This window comes from Cupressus sempervirens, chromosome 5 (genome assembly GCF_028749045.1).
Source record: "Cupressus sempervirens isolate cs-2001-9-10 chromosome 5, ASM2874904v1, whole genome shotgun sequence".
NCBI lineage: Eukaryota > Viridiplantae > Streptophyta > Pinopsida > Cupressales > Cupressaceae > Cupressus > Cupressus sempervirens.
Window position 1 is genome coordinate 790,903,519 of NC_143122.1, and position 13,975 is coordinate 790,917,493.

A 13,975-nucleotide genomic window follows, 5' to 3' on the forward strand; every position below is an offset into this window, starting at 1 on the left:
CAAGTTTTTATAGCTAGTCCAACTATCTCTACAATTGTCTCTATTCCTAAGTCCAAGGAAGTAATGTGAAAAGTAGAACCAAGGACAGCCCTAAAACTTCTACTTACTGGAAAGGAAATTGATGAAGACATAGATCTAGACAAAGAAATTGAAATTCCTAAGTTGGATATGGATACTGCTATAGTTGAAGAAATGAGATTGGTTAGCCAACTTTTGGAATAGAAGGCAAGGCATAAGCAGTTAAGAGAGGAAAGAGATAGAGAATACCTAATAATTGAAAGTGCAAAGAATATACTAACATAGCTATAGGTGTTGATGTTTATTCATCTCGACACATTTTTCTATAGTTGGAAGAAGTAGTCAATAAGTTCAATGAGGATACTTCTAGTCAAGAGAAGTTAATTGAAAAGGCAGAGAGAAATTTTGGTAATAAGGTGCTTGAGCACATTGATCAACACATTGCTATTAACTAGGTAGAGCTATCCTCACTTTTGAGTAATCTTGAACATTCTTTTACCAATGTAACATCTCTTTTTGCTAAGCTATGTGATGTTACTGGGTTCACTAAGGAGATAAAAGAGAAACTGAATAAGATTTATGTAGATATTAAGGCTAGTGCTCAAAGGCTATAGCTTGACCCCAACTAAAGCTCAAAACATCACATTAAGGTGAGATTTTTTTCAAATATGTAGCCAGCATTGTTGAGAGAAGAAGCAAGGACCAGGTCCACATTGATAGGTATGCAAAACATGATCCTTCCAATCATGGACACAATGCAAAAGCATATTGTATATTCAAAGTCATTTGTCTAGGATAATAATTTCTCAATTGTAGACCACATGATATAGCTCTTAATAGAAGTTCAAGTAGCTCTCCATATTTGCAAAATTTTGTAAGACAACTGGGATAAGACATTAGCTATTATTCTCAAGGTACATTCTGAGTTTCTCTCACATTTTGGTGTCTCTATTTGAATATATTTTATAACTCTTAGACATTATTGTCAAAAAGGGGGAGTAAGAGATATTTTGTGAAGAGACAAAAGGGGGAGAGAATAGCTTGATAAATGTATAGAATAAAAGAGAGAGACTATGTATATATTATGTCTTATGTATTGGGGAGATATATACAAATGTACATACAATAGCGTTACAAAGATAAATTTTGAAAAATCAAAATCAACATGTCAGTATACATAAGTCTTGGCTTATAAATGTTTTTGTAACTAATGCCAAAGGGGGAGATTGTTGGAATTATGTTATATTTGTCATTAGTGACAAAACTTATTTAATTCTGTATGGTTACCGAGAAATCTAGTGATAACCAAGTTTCATAGTTCACACCAAGCATTCCAGAAGCTACCAAGAGAATATTGATAGTCTGTAGTCTAGTAGTTATCACCAAGTAGATAGTGGTCACCAAGATTCACAATGTCTATTGAGTAATCAGTTTCTATGATGTGAAGCCAATGTCTACAAAGTGATGGGATAAGCAGTGTTTACTAAGTGCCAGCAAGGTAAACATAGAAATTAGTCTTCATTGAGTGACACTATATCTACTGAGTCTCTAGTGATCACCAAGTTTGAAGCTACGTTGTGTGATTTGTATGGACTAATCTTCTACTTCTACTAACTACATGATGATGCCGAGTAATGTAGTAGATGTTGAGTAATAGAAGTTCACCAAGTCAGCTTACAAAACCTAGTTTCTACTATTTAGCCAACTTAGTAATATTTTGTTTACTTGTGTTTTAACTGACCTTGTAATTGTAAATCTTGTAATGGTATATATTTAATGCATTGTATCATTTGCAATATATGGATGTATGGATATACAATGTTTTGAGAAGAGTGAATGCAAATCAGCAATATAGTAGAGTATTTAGCTAGGTCTACAAGAAGTAGTAAAGTTATATCTATCACAAGAGGTGATCTGTACTTCAAGGATCTAATCAACAATCAAGTTGTAAGTTAGATCTACTATTTCATCCTAATAGGTGAATCAATTTCTAAATCCTTTAATAGGGTAGACTTATAGTCTTTCTTCAAATCTCTTAATAGAGTACATACTTCATTGTATGTTTGTAAAACCTCTAACAAGGTGGATCTAGCAATCCAAATTGCTCTTAACAAGGAAGATCATCAGAAGTGGTCAATATAAGCCTTAATAGGCCAAATTTATACTATAGTAGTGAAATTTTGTGGGTACCATCCCCACCCCAGTTCTACTTTCTATTTGGAAGGTTTCTAGGTTACCAAATTTCATGTTCATGTGCCATTAATGTTTATCATTTAGTTTTTCATGCATGCAGTAGATTAGATGAATTAAATGGTGAATGGATTATGTTGATTAAGTGCTGAATTAGTTAAAGGTTTTTGAGGTTACTGATTCACCCCTCCTCTCTCAGTAACCTAGCTAGCCTTGATTATTTCCAACAAGTACATGGTTCTTTATACATATCTATTGTTGTGCTTTTCATAGTTTGTTTTGCTCAATAATGCATGTAGTTCTTTATTTATTTTTCTACTATTATATTATTCTCATTTAAAACCCAATTTTATCATTACATTGATGATGCTCTTGTTGGCTTTATTTCAAAAGAAGCTACATTATGTTAACACAATTCTATTTTGTTTCTAGGTTTCACATGCTTTATGTATTACCGAGATTGAGCATTGCTTCATAGAATTTGTGTACACAATTTTATTGTTGATGCAAAAATAGAAACATTCACATAGTTATTAATAGAAGCATTTTCAATCATTCATATGAACTATTTTTTACCATGTCTATAATATGTAGCTATTACTTTTCTTAACTACATATACTGGACTATATATAACATGTGTATGTAGAAACCTCCTTAGGATTATTCGCAGCACCTGTATGATGAATACATGGAATATTTTGAAGAATATATAAATTCAATGGTTATTTTTTTTTCTAGAACTCAGATCTAATGTTTATTAGTCTATGATGTATGCACCATTGCTTCTTTAGATAGTAGCTTTGCTAGTATTGTGCGCCTCTGTAGTTATCTGGAGGGAAATCAACTATCTATATATTGGAGACTTAACAAACTTTTTGATTAGTTTGTATTGCAAACACACTCTAAATATCCTTAATTTTCTTTGTAAGCATCAAAAATCCTTTGTAAAAGGCCTTCTGATTATCTTCCTTTTATTTCCATAAATAACAAAAATTTTGATGCATGCAAAGAATATTAATGGCTCCTAACCATTGAAAAACTTTCCATTTATAAAAATTAAAACTAATTAAAATCATTTATCTCAACATATGGCTACTAAAGTTGTTCATTTGGACAACATGATGAAGATGAGTGGTGAGTATGTTCTTCAAGTTCCTTTCTAATTTTTTTACTATGACTTTGTTCCAATTGCAATACTATAGTTTTACAAACATATTTCCATGGATACTATATGGATCCTCAAACTTGAGTTTATAGAAGTCTTAGAAAGTGCATCTTTTAAGATAAATTTCTCTCATGGATCATATGTTACAGATATCAAATTATATATTAGATTTGTGTGATCTCTATTAGGCAATTTATGATAGGTCTTGCCTGGATTAATCATTATTTCATGCATTTTTTGGAAGTGTTGGCAAAAAGATAATGCGAAAGGACTAACACCATTCTATAGAAAAAGTACATATGTTGTGTTGTTTATTATTTGTTTCTTTTTGTTCATAAGTAAAAATGGATCTTTCATGTAATTGTGCACCTCTTGCACTATTATTTTATTATTGCTTTTTACTACATAGTATTTCATGAAGTTTGATATATTTATAAATATTGAATGTTGTCAACATATTTATTCAATGGATGTAAATAGTAACACTTCCTATGATTATGAGATTCATGCTTGCAAAATTTATGCCCCCTTATCATAGAATCTAAATTTTTAGGCTGTATAGGTCTCCCCATCAAGGAATTAAAATCCTTAAGAAATTAATGCAAAAACTAATAGATTTAGTATCCCATTCATCATGCTTAAGTTGAAAGATTGCAATAGGAAACAAAGCATTCCTATAAAAGTGAATCTATGATTATGCTTCCTAAATTAAGAAATATAATAGAAGTAAAAATGTGGTGGAAAATAGGGCTTCTAGACTAAAAGGGATTAGACAGGGTTAAGGCAAAGGCTTGACACCATAAGAAATGAAGCCAAGTTTGAGCCCAAATGGGTTGGAGAAGCTTACACACATTGATACTTTGTTAGGGCAAGGTTGTAGGAGATCTAAGTGAGATGTAATGCAATATGGAAACACAGTGTCAAATGCAGAAAGAAAAACACAAGTAATTTGAAATCATTGTAAACAATTTGATGTTTACTAGCCTTTATTTATCTTAGTTAGTTGTTAAGTTTTTTGTTTGTTTAGTCTGAGTGAATACTGCAAAATGACGATGCCATGGAAAAAAGGGAGTACAAAATTGCATGGGATGCACAAAAATAGGTAAGGGCCAAAAAACTGAGCTCTTTTGGTTGCATTGCATCTGATGGGTTTGAGGCCTTGAATATGAAGCAAACTATATTCCTTGCATTCCTTGTAATTAAGTTCCAAGATATGGAGGTCTCCAAAAAATATTATGTATATGTTTTTATTCCCAAGAAAGAATTGCTGGATAAAAAGTGGATTGTAGTGGCTAATCGTTGAAAATAAGAATTGTGGTGGATTGGATGATATGGTTTGGAGTCTATACCTATGACAAAGATTTATGTATTACATCTACATTTAAATCTAGTAGAACTAAATGTTTTCTATTCACACAAGGTGCATCTATCTTTTGTTTATATCTTAGAGGAAAAGATTTCCATTTGTTTAGAGTGGCAAGTTACATGTTATTTGATCATGCACGAGTTTTCTAGTGCAAGGTCCAATTTTGAATTACAAGTATTTTTTAAAATTATTTTATTTTTGTTATGTACTCTTTGATAGATTTTCTTCCTTCATTTTTTGGCTATTCTACATTAATCTGATATGGTGTAACAGGTGGTAATATTTTCTGCCTGAAAAGCTTTGAATTGATATAGTATGTGTTGATTGTAGTCCTCTAGATTGTGCTTCTTGCTCTTTGTTTGAATTCTCTTAAATGTTAAACGTGGGTTCTACCATCCCTAAGGAAGAAGCATGATGAGTTTATGCTGAGAGAACTAGTGAAGTATTGGGAAAATCACAAAGTAATGGTTTGGTGGCTTTCTCATTTTTTTAATTACTTGGACCACTACTTCATTGCAAGGCACTCATTGCCAACACTAAATGAAGTTGGTTTAATGTATTTTCATGAACTGGTTAGTATAACTATAAATATCCAGTATTTTTGCTCTGTTCTATATCTTCATATTGTTTTTCACCTATTTATCATAAATAGGGTAGTAGGATTAATATTTATGAGTAGATTAGATATGTTAAATAACATTAGCAATTTTGGAACAATGCTCTCCCTTTCGCAAGTCTACCAAGAAATTAGGAATAATATAAAGGATACAGTGATAAATCTAGTATATTTCTAAAAATGTTGATAATTTGTCAATAGTTGTTTGGACTTTTAAATAATTTTATTGATTTACTAAATATGTTAGTATCCACAAATGTTATCTCAGATTGATAAGGAACATGAAAGAGAACAAATTGATCAAGCTTTGTTGAAAAATGTTCTTGGCATCTTTGTAAAGATTGGGATGGGTAGCATGGAGTTCTATGAAAATATTTTGAAGTACCCATGTTGGAAGACACTACTTCTTACTATTCTCGAAAGGCTTCCTTGTGGATTCTAGAGGATTCTTGTCTAGATTATATGCTCAAGGTCAACACTAAAGGGGGAGTTAGGAAAGGAAACATGATTTGATGATTTTTTTTTATATTATGAAAAAGGCTCTTTATCTAAAAGTTAATGCATATCAATATTGTACTATAGGGTGAGGAATGTTTGAAGTGAGAAAAAGAGAGAGTTTCCCATTATCTACATTCTAGTAGTGAACACAAATTACTAGAAGTAAGTCTTTATAGAGTACACATTATTTCTATGAGAATCCATCAATTCAACCAACCATAAAAATGTTGCTAATAAATAGACATGAAAATCAACATGCTTTTTTTAAAATTTAGATGTTCAAGTTTTGATATTGTACTTTCCAAGGCTTTCAAGAATGTCTAGGGCTCACATCAATAGTTTTATGGAGCCAAAATTCAAAATCAGACGAAAAAGGTTACATTTTTGTGTTCTTTTCTACAAAAAGTACAAAATGAATTACTATCTTAGTATGAGAGTCAACTATTGGAGAAGGAACATTCAGGTTGCCATGCATTGCTAAGAGATGACAAGGTATTATTTTGGTCTATGAGTTTTAATATTGCTACTTGTGTGGGAGTTGCGAGCATGCTTTTTAATATTTTTTTTGCTTACAATCTTCTACTATTTTTGATCTTTTGAGGATGTATAGATTATTTTTTAGGATACCTAAAGGATTGGAACCTATGGCTCAAATTTTCAAGTAGGTATAAATATTAATTGGAAATCCGCTAAACCATTCAATTCCAAATTAATAAGATTTTTTTGGAGATGAAAGAAAATCTCCTTGATTTCATTGTGGTTTGGGTTCTCATTATGCATATTTTTTCTATAGACTATAACTGGTGAGGGAACATCATTAGTTAAGCATGCAGAAGACACATCTAGCAATAAAAGGTAATTTTTAGCTCTATCGATTTTGATGTCATAAGTCCATTATTAGACTAATTTTAATGATTTTATTTTAAATTAGATTTTAAGGTTTTATTGTTTAAGGTCTTGACTAATCTTTATTCCACTTTATATTAGATTCCAAGTGGAAAAGAAGGACATGGTTGGTGCACAGGAGCAGGTAGAGACTTGTCTATATCTTTTATTAACTGTGGCTACTTACAATATGTAGTATATTACATGACATTTATGATTTAAAATTTTATATATTGTAGCAATGGATTTTGTTCATTTAAAAAATTGCATGAGTAAGATAGCTTGGCATGTAGAAGATATGCATATGATTTTAGTCCTTGTTCTTTTGAATAATAGCTTGTTTCTATCCTTTATGGGTACATTTTAGGCATTTGTGAGGAAAGTGATTGAATTGCATGACAAGTACTTGAAATATGTTAATGAATGTTTTCATTGGCATACAACGGCCCAGTAGACCAATGAGCACCATCCCATGACAAGGTGTGCAACTACTAACTTTCCAGTAATGAGGGAATAACTGTGAGGTTGAAGGACAATTGAGATGTTAGTCCACATGCACAGTCCTATTTCAAACATTGCTACAAGGGGGTAAACTTGTTCCAATGGTCATCTTAGATGATGAACTAATTGAATTTTTTTTCAAAATTGTGCATTGGTGAACATGATATTTTTTAGTAGTTTGTTTAATGCAAACACTTGTTTAGGGAGTAGAATTGTTGATTAGGTAGGTCAGAGAAAAGAATATTGAAAAAGTTTAATCATAGTTTTGACAAAGTTCATGTATTTTAAGATTGAACATAATTGTTGGCTGACTGATACACACACACAAACTTGAGAAAATGCTTTCTTTTGATCAAATAAATCTGATCATAAAAGAACTTTAAAGGTATACTGTTCAATTTTTTTTACACCTTAGAATTCACATTAGCACTAACTTGTGTCCATTATGACACTTAAACTTATTCTGAGAATCACCATCCAAAGTATTTCAATATTCTTAGCTTCTTTGAGGCATTCAATAAAATAGTTCACATGCATTACCTATGATTTGACATTTTACATGCATCCTACACCCTCTCATCTTGATGATGGATTAAAGAGAGTTATCTGAAACAATGATGCTAAAAAACACACACAATAAAATCCAAAATAAACTTGCATTACAAATGGATTGTGGAAACATGTTGTGATTGTCTTGGTAGACATGCATGCAAAATTAAAAATATCAGATTTCCACAATCCATTTGTAATGCAAGTTCACTTTAGATTTGATTGTGTGTTTTTTTAGCATCATCATTTTAGATCACTCTTTGGAATCTGTCATCAGGATGAGAGAGTGCAAGATGCATGCAAAAAGTCAAATCATAGGCAAGGTATGTGAACTATTTTATGGAATACCTCAAAAAAATATTGACCAACCATTGATGAAAATTTTGACCAATGCTTGGTCGAAAACTACTAGGTATTGGTCAAAATTTTGACCAATGCCTAGTAGTTTTGGACCATGCATTGGTCAAAAATTTGACAAATGCCTAGTATATATTGCACTAGGACTCTGGGATAGTTTTGACCAATGCATTGGTCAAAATTTCAATCAACCAGTAAGATGGTCAAAATTTTGATGGAAATAAATTTAAGAAATTGGTTGGTTTAAATTTTGACAAACCTGGGTTGAAATTTCAATCGATATTTGTCAAAAAATGGGGTCAAATGTACTAGTGCGAGGAGCACAAGTGCTAGAGGAGAATTTGCTAGCAATAGCAGACCTGATGGGGATAGAAAGATAGAAGGAGTAGCCCTTTTGGTAAGAAGAGAAAAGGATGGTAAGAAATTTTTAAAATGTTGGACTTGTAATGAGTTTGGTCATTATGCATCTAAGTGTCCTAAAAGAGAGAAATTGTATAAAGGAAAGTTCAAACCTAGAAGAGATAGAGAGTGTTTGTATGTAAATGAAGAAGATGATTATGATGAACAAGCAGTAAGTGCTAGTGATGATGAAATAGGATTTGTAGCTATTGAAAAAGAAAGTCCAATGTAGATGGATTTGGTATCATAGGTTGAAAAGAAATATAACTAGATAATTGGTAGTGGTTTTTTACATCACATGATTGGTGATATGAACAAGTTTGTTGACTTCAAAAGTCATCATGGAGTCATTGTCAAAGTTGGAAACAAAAGAGCTTGCCATGTTAAAGGTATTTGATCTATAAATCTTGATGATAAGACTAACACCAAGGATGTATATTTTGTTGATGGCTTGAAACATAATCTTTTGAGTGTTGGACAACTAGTGGATAAAAGTTATCAGTTACAATTCACAGAGAAGACATGCATGATCAGAGACAAAGATAGAAAGGTAATTGGAATAGGAACTAGACCTAGAGGTAATGTATTTTAGTTGAATCCAACTAAAATGACATGTTTGGTTGCTTAGGTAGATGACAGTTGGTCATGGCATAAGAGGTTTTGTCATATAAACTTTGATAGTATTGTGAAAACTAGTAGTATGATTGGAGTTAGATATTTTCCTAAGATTGTTGAGCCTACTAACACAATTTGTAAGGAGCGTGTCTTGACAAAGCATACCAAAACTTCTTTTCCCAACAAGTAGTTTACTACTACAATAAAGTTGGATATTGTACATACATATTTTAGTGGTCCTATGAAGACTAAAGGATTATATGGTGAAAGGTATTTAGTTGATGATTTTTCTAGAATGATGTGGGTTGCGTTTCTTGATGAAAAATTTGAGGCATTTGATAAGTTCAAGATATTCAAGAATCAAGTTGAGAATGAATAAGATATAAAGATTAAATGTTTAAGATCGGATAGAGGAGGAGAATTTACTTCAAATGATTTTAACATCTTTTGTGAAGCTAATGGAATCAAAAGATAGTTATCATCTCATAGAACCCTATAACAAAATGGCATTATTGAGAGAAGAAAAAAGTCAATAAAAAAAGCAACAAGAGCTATGCTAGTTGAGAATGATGTATCCAAGACGTTTTGGAGAGAAACTATGAATACAATAGTCTACACTATGAACAGACTACAAGTCAAGAAAGACACAAAAAAGATGTTGGCATTATGTTTTATTTGTCATTAATGATAGTACTTATTCAATCATGTATGGTTATCAAACTCATCACTCATTCTACAGTTTACACCAAGCATTCAATGGTTACCTAGTAAGTTCATCAGTCAAGCAGTTCACACTAAGCATTCCTGAAGCTATCGAGTGAGTGTGTGGTTCAATAGTGTTTATCAAGCTTACAATGTTCACCAAGTAGGCAATGGTCACCAAGCTTCTTAGTGTCTACCAAATCATCAGTTTGTGTGATGTGAAGTTAGTGGTTACCAAGTGATGGATGAGTAGTGCTTATCGAGTAATAGCAAGGTAACCAAAGGATTCAGTATCTACCGAGTAACACTATATCTATCAAGTCTCTAATGGTTATCAAGTTTCAAGTTATGTTGTGTGACTAGTATGGACAAAGCTTCTACTTCTATTGAGTGCATGATGATGTCAAGTAATGCAGTGGACATTGAGTATTAGAAATTCACCAAGTCAACTTGAAGAACTCGAGTTTTCTACTATTTGGCTAACTTAGTAATATATTTTTTACTTGTGTTTTAGCTGACCTTGTGATTGTAAATATTGGAATGGTATATATGTAATGTATTGTATCATTTGCATTATATGGATGGGAATATCAAGGAATGAATATGTAATGTTTTGAGAAGAGTAAATGCAAATCAGTAGAGTATTCAGCAAGGTCTACAAGGAGTAGTAAAGAAATATCAATCAAAAGAGGTGATCTATACCTCAAGGATCTAATTAGCAATCAAATTCTAAGTTAGATCTGTAGACACCTAAAAACCTTTAGAAAATAAAGTATTTTTATTTTCTGAAAAAATCTCTGATGACATCATCATTTATTAATTAATTAATTAATTAATTAATTAATTAATTAATTAATTAATTAATTAATTAATTAATTAATTAATTAATTAATTAATTAATTAATTAATTAATTTTTATGCCATTAAATCCCTTTATCTTAATTAAAAATATTTAATTAAGGAATCCCTCCCTAAAATGTTTAAATCTTATTTAAACATTATTTCTTTATTTATTAATTATTTAATTAATAAATTGACCAAAAATCTTAAAATAAATAAAAAATTTATTTTTTGCCCAAAACTTGGCCAATTTCCTTATGACCAATAACCTCTTCCAAAATCTTCTAATCCTTCTTTAATTTCAATTAAAGGCTAATCTCATCATTTCCTACCCCTAACCCCAACTCAAAATATTTAATTAAAATTAAATATTAATCCTCATGTTTATTAAAAAAGTTTTAATAAATATCTCCTCAATCCAAACCCTTGAAATAAATAAAACTTTATTTATTTCTTAAAAATCTAATTTATCCTCATCCTAAGAAGTTCTAGACTCTTCTAGAAAGTCTTCATCCTCATCCTAGGAAATTCTAGACTATTCTAGAAAGTCTTTATCCTCATCCAAAGTCTAGACTCTTCTAGAAGATGTCTTTAAACCTAATCCTAATCCCCTCCTAACCTTGTCACATTCCCTAAACATGGGTTAAAAATTACTAACCCAAGCCAAAGTTAACAAATATCTCCTCCTTCACCCACCCTCATTAAATGCCATCCACTTGCCTATCCCTAAGCTAATCCAAAACCATCCTAATCCATCCTCTAATCATTTGCACAAGCCTAAACAAGCTTAAAACTTTCCTAATCAAGTCCAAGTCGAAATTGCTCTCATCACCTTCAAAATATCTCAACCATAAAACTTTATGAAGCCCACTAGGCCATAAATGACTCTTCCAAGCCCTTTTATTGCTCTTACAAGTCATTATGAGGGTCTTTATGAAAATTTTATCCCTTGAGCCTCCTTTGTTGACTCATCTTTCCGCTTTCCTCCATCCTCTCACCATGTGACATGTGTCACTCCTTGATTGGCTATAAGGAAGCACAATCCATGTGCTCTCTTCTCATGCAATCTGAGCCCTCCATGAGCTTTTTCTCATCCTTGCATCTTAGCCCTCAATCCCTCAAGCCTCTTGCCTATAAATTGGATCCTTCCCGTTTGCAAAATAACACAATCCATGAAGTAAAGTCATAATGCCATTTTGAGAAGCCATTTTACATCAAAACCATACACTCACACCCAAATTCCAACTCCATTTGAAACCCTTTTTGAAGCATAAGCTTGAGCATACATCCTATCTATTTAGACAAAGCTACTCAACAAGAGAGCTTCTCATTGAGAGAGCCCATTAATGGCTCATATTCTCAATTGAGAGTTCATCTTAGTCTATCTTGAAGTTTATGAATTTTGTTTAGTTTGTAGAAGCTTTATTTAAATTTGGTTTCTATTAGCATACTAACATTGCTCATATACATTTTGGCACGCCTGGTGGGACCTCGCATGGGTCATCTTCATTAGCTTTCTTAGTCAAGTTTTGTATGTCATTTGCTGATTTTGGCTAATTTTTCTTGTTTTTGTGATTGGTAGGATTGTATAAATTGGTTTTTTAGGTCCACATGAGCATGAATAAGACAAAGGAACTCATAGTATATCTCATAGTGTTTGCAGATTTTTCAAGCTTATAGGTGGACAAAGCACTTGAAATTCTTCTTCCTCTTCTTGTCTATATTCTTCTTATTCCATCTACTTCTTCTTCTTCTTCTTGTGGGAGATCTTGGCCATTTTTTTTTAAGGAAGCAAAATCATACACACTTCTTTTTAGTGCTTAAAATGAACCCCAAAATCATACTTAAATCCATTAAAAAATTAAAAATTTGCAAAAAAGAAAAAATCTTTTAACAAGTGAAACTAAACCAATCTAATCATTTTCATCCTTGCAACATCAAGATTTTAGATGCATTCATGCAAAGTTAGGAACACTTCATTTTTGGGAATTTAAAAAGAACTTCAAGTTTCTATCTCAAAAGGTTCAAAATCAACACTAAGTGCACACTAAAATCTAAATCAAACTCAAAGCATCAACCAAGGATAAAATGAACCTCATTTGAAAATATTTTAAAGTTCTTTTAAAAATCTCATGAAAACTAAGAGTCCTAAAACTTTTGTTATTTTTTCCAAACAAATGTCTTGTTGCAAAATCTTGAATGTTTCTTAGGTTTTTCATGCATCAAAACAATCTAGGAATATCATTTTTGGGCTTAAAACATGCAAACTAGAGCACAAAATCTTGAATGAAAAGCAAAGTCCAAAGAGTCATTTTCACTTTTGAGTCCAAAAAAATCTTGAATGATCTAAGGTTAAAACAAAGCACTTCAAAGTTCTTAAAACAACACACAAAATCTCAATCTTGAATGCTCAAAGGAAAAAACTTGAATGTTTAATCACTTGTCTTTGAATGCATGTTGCTAAACACACTCTTGAATGCCATGGATTAAAATAAAATTTTCCTTGAATGCATGATTAAAACAAAAAATCCAATCTTGAATGCCAAGGATCAATTAACCATTGCAATATCAAACACTTCATTTGGAGCTTCTAAAATTGAACAAAACAAATCTCTTTTCCACATGCAATTTAGGTAAAGTTTGATTTTTGGATATTTAAGAGACTTTGTTAAGTTAAATACAAATTTGCAAAAATCAATTTGAGTAGTTCCTTGGACTCACCTCTTTTCTAATCACCCATCAATTCAACCATTGGTTGCAATCTCAGCACCATTTATGGGGATGGGTCTACTTGAAAAAGGTGTTAAATGTTCCACAATCTAACTCACTCACTTGGTCTTTGAACGTTTGCTTTAACTTTATCAAAAAATTTAAATGACCAAAACTCTAGATTAAATCGATCACACTTCAAGTTTGGGCACTAAAATTGAACAACTATTAACGTGGAGGGCCTCTGGGCGCGCACTTGGCAATTGAGTTTCACAGATCTTTGTTTTGGGCTTAAAATAAACTCACACTCAATCTTGAATGCCTAAAAATCAATGAACATCGCATGGTTTTGACACATTTTCAATGGCGCTCGCATTTCTTATGTTGATGATCTCTCGACTTTCATTATGCTAATGACACTGTCAAATTGAAATGAACATTGTATGCCATAATCACAAGTGTCTTCAATCATAGCTTACAAAATTTAAATCATCAATTGGAATGAACACGTGTCTTTTAAAGCCCAAGATCATGTATGTGGTCTTGTTTTACACTTTTTAGGAG

General features: G+C 31.7%; 1 pseudogene; it reads left to right on the forward strand.

Moving 5' to 3' along the window:
- Positions 1 to 6,935, forward strand: part of LOC149558306 (cullin-1-like) — a 59,066-nt pseudogene extending 52,131 nt beyond the window's left edge.
- Positions 6,936 to 13,975: the final 7,040 nt, after the last annotated feature.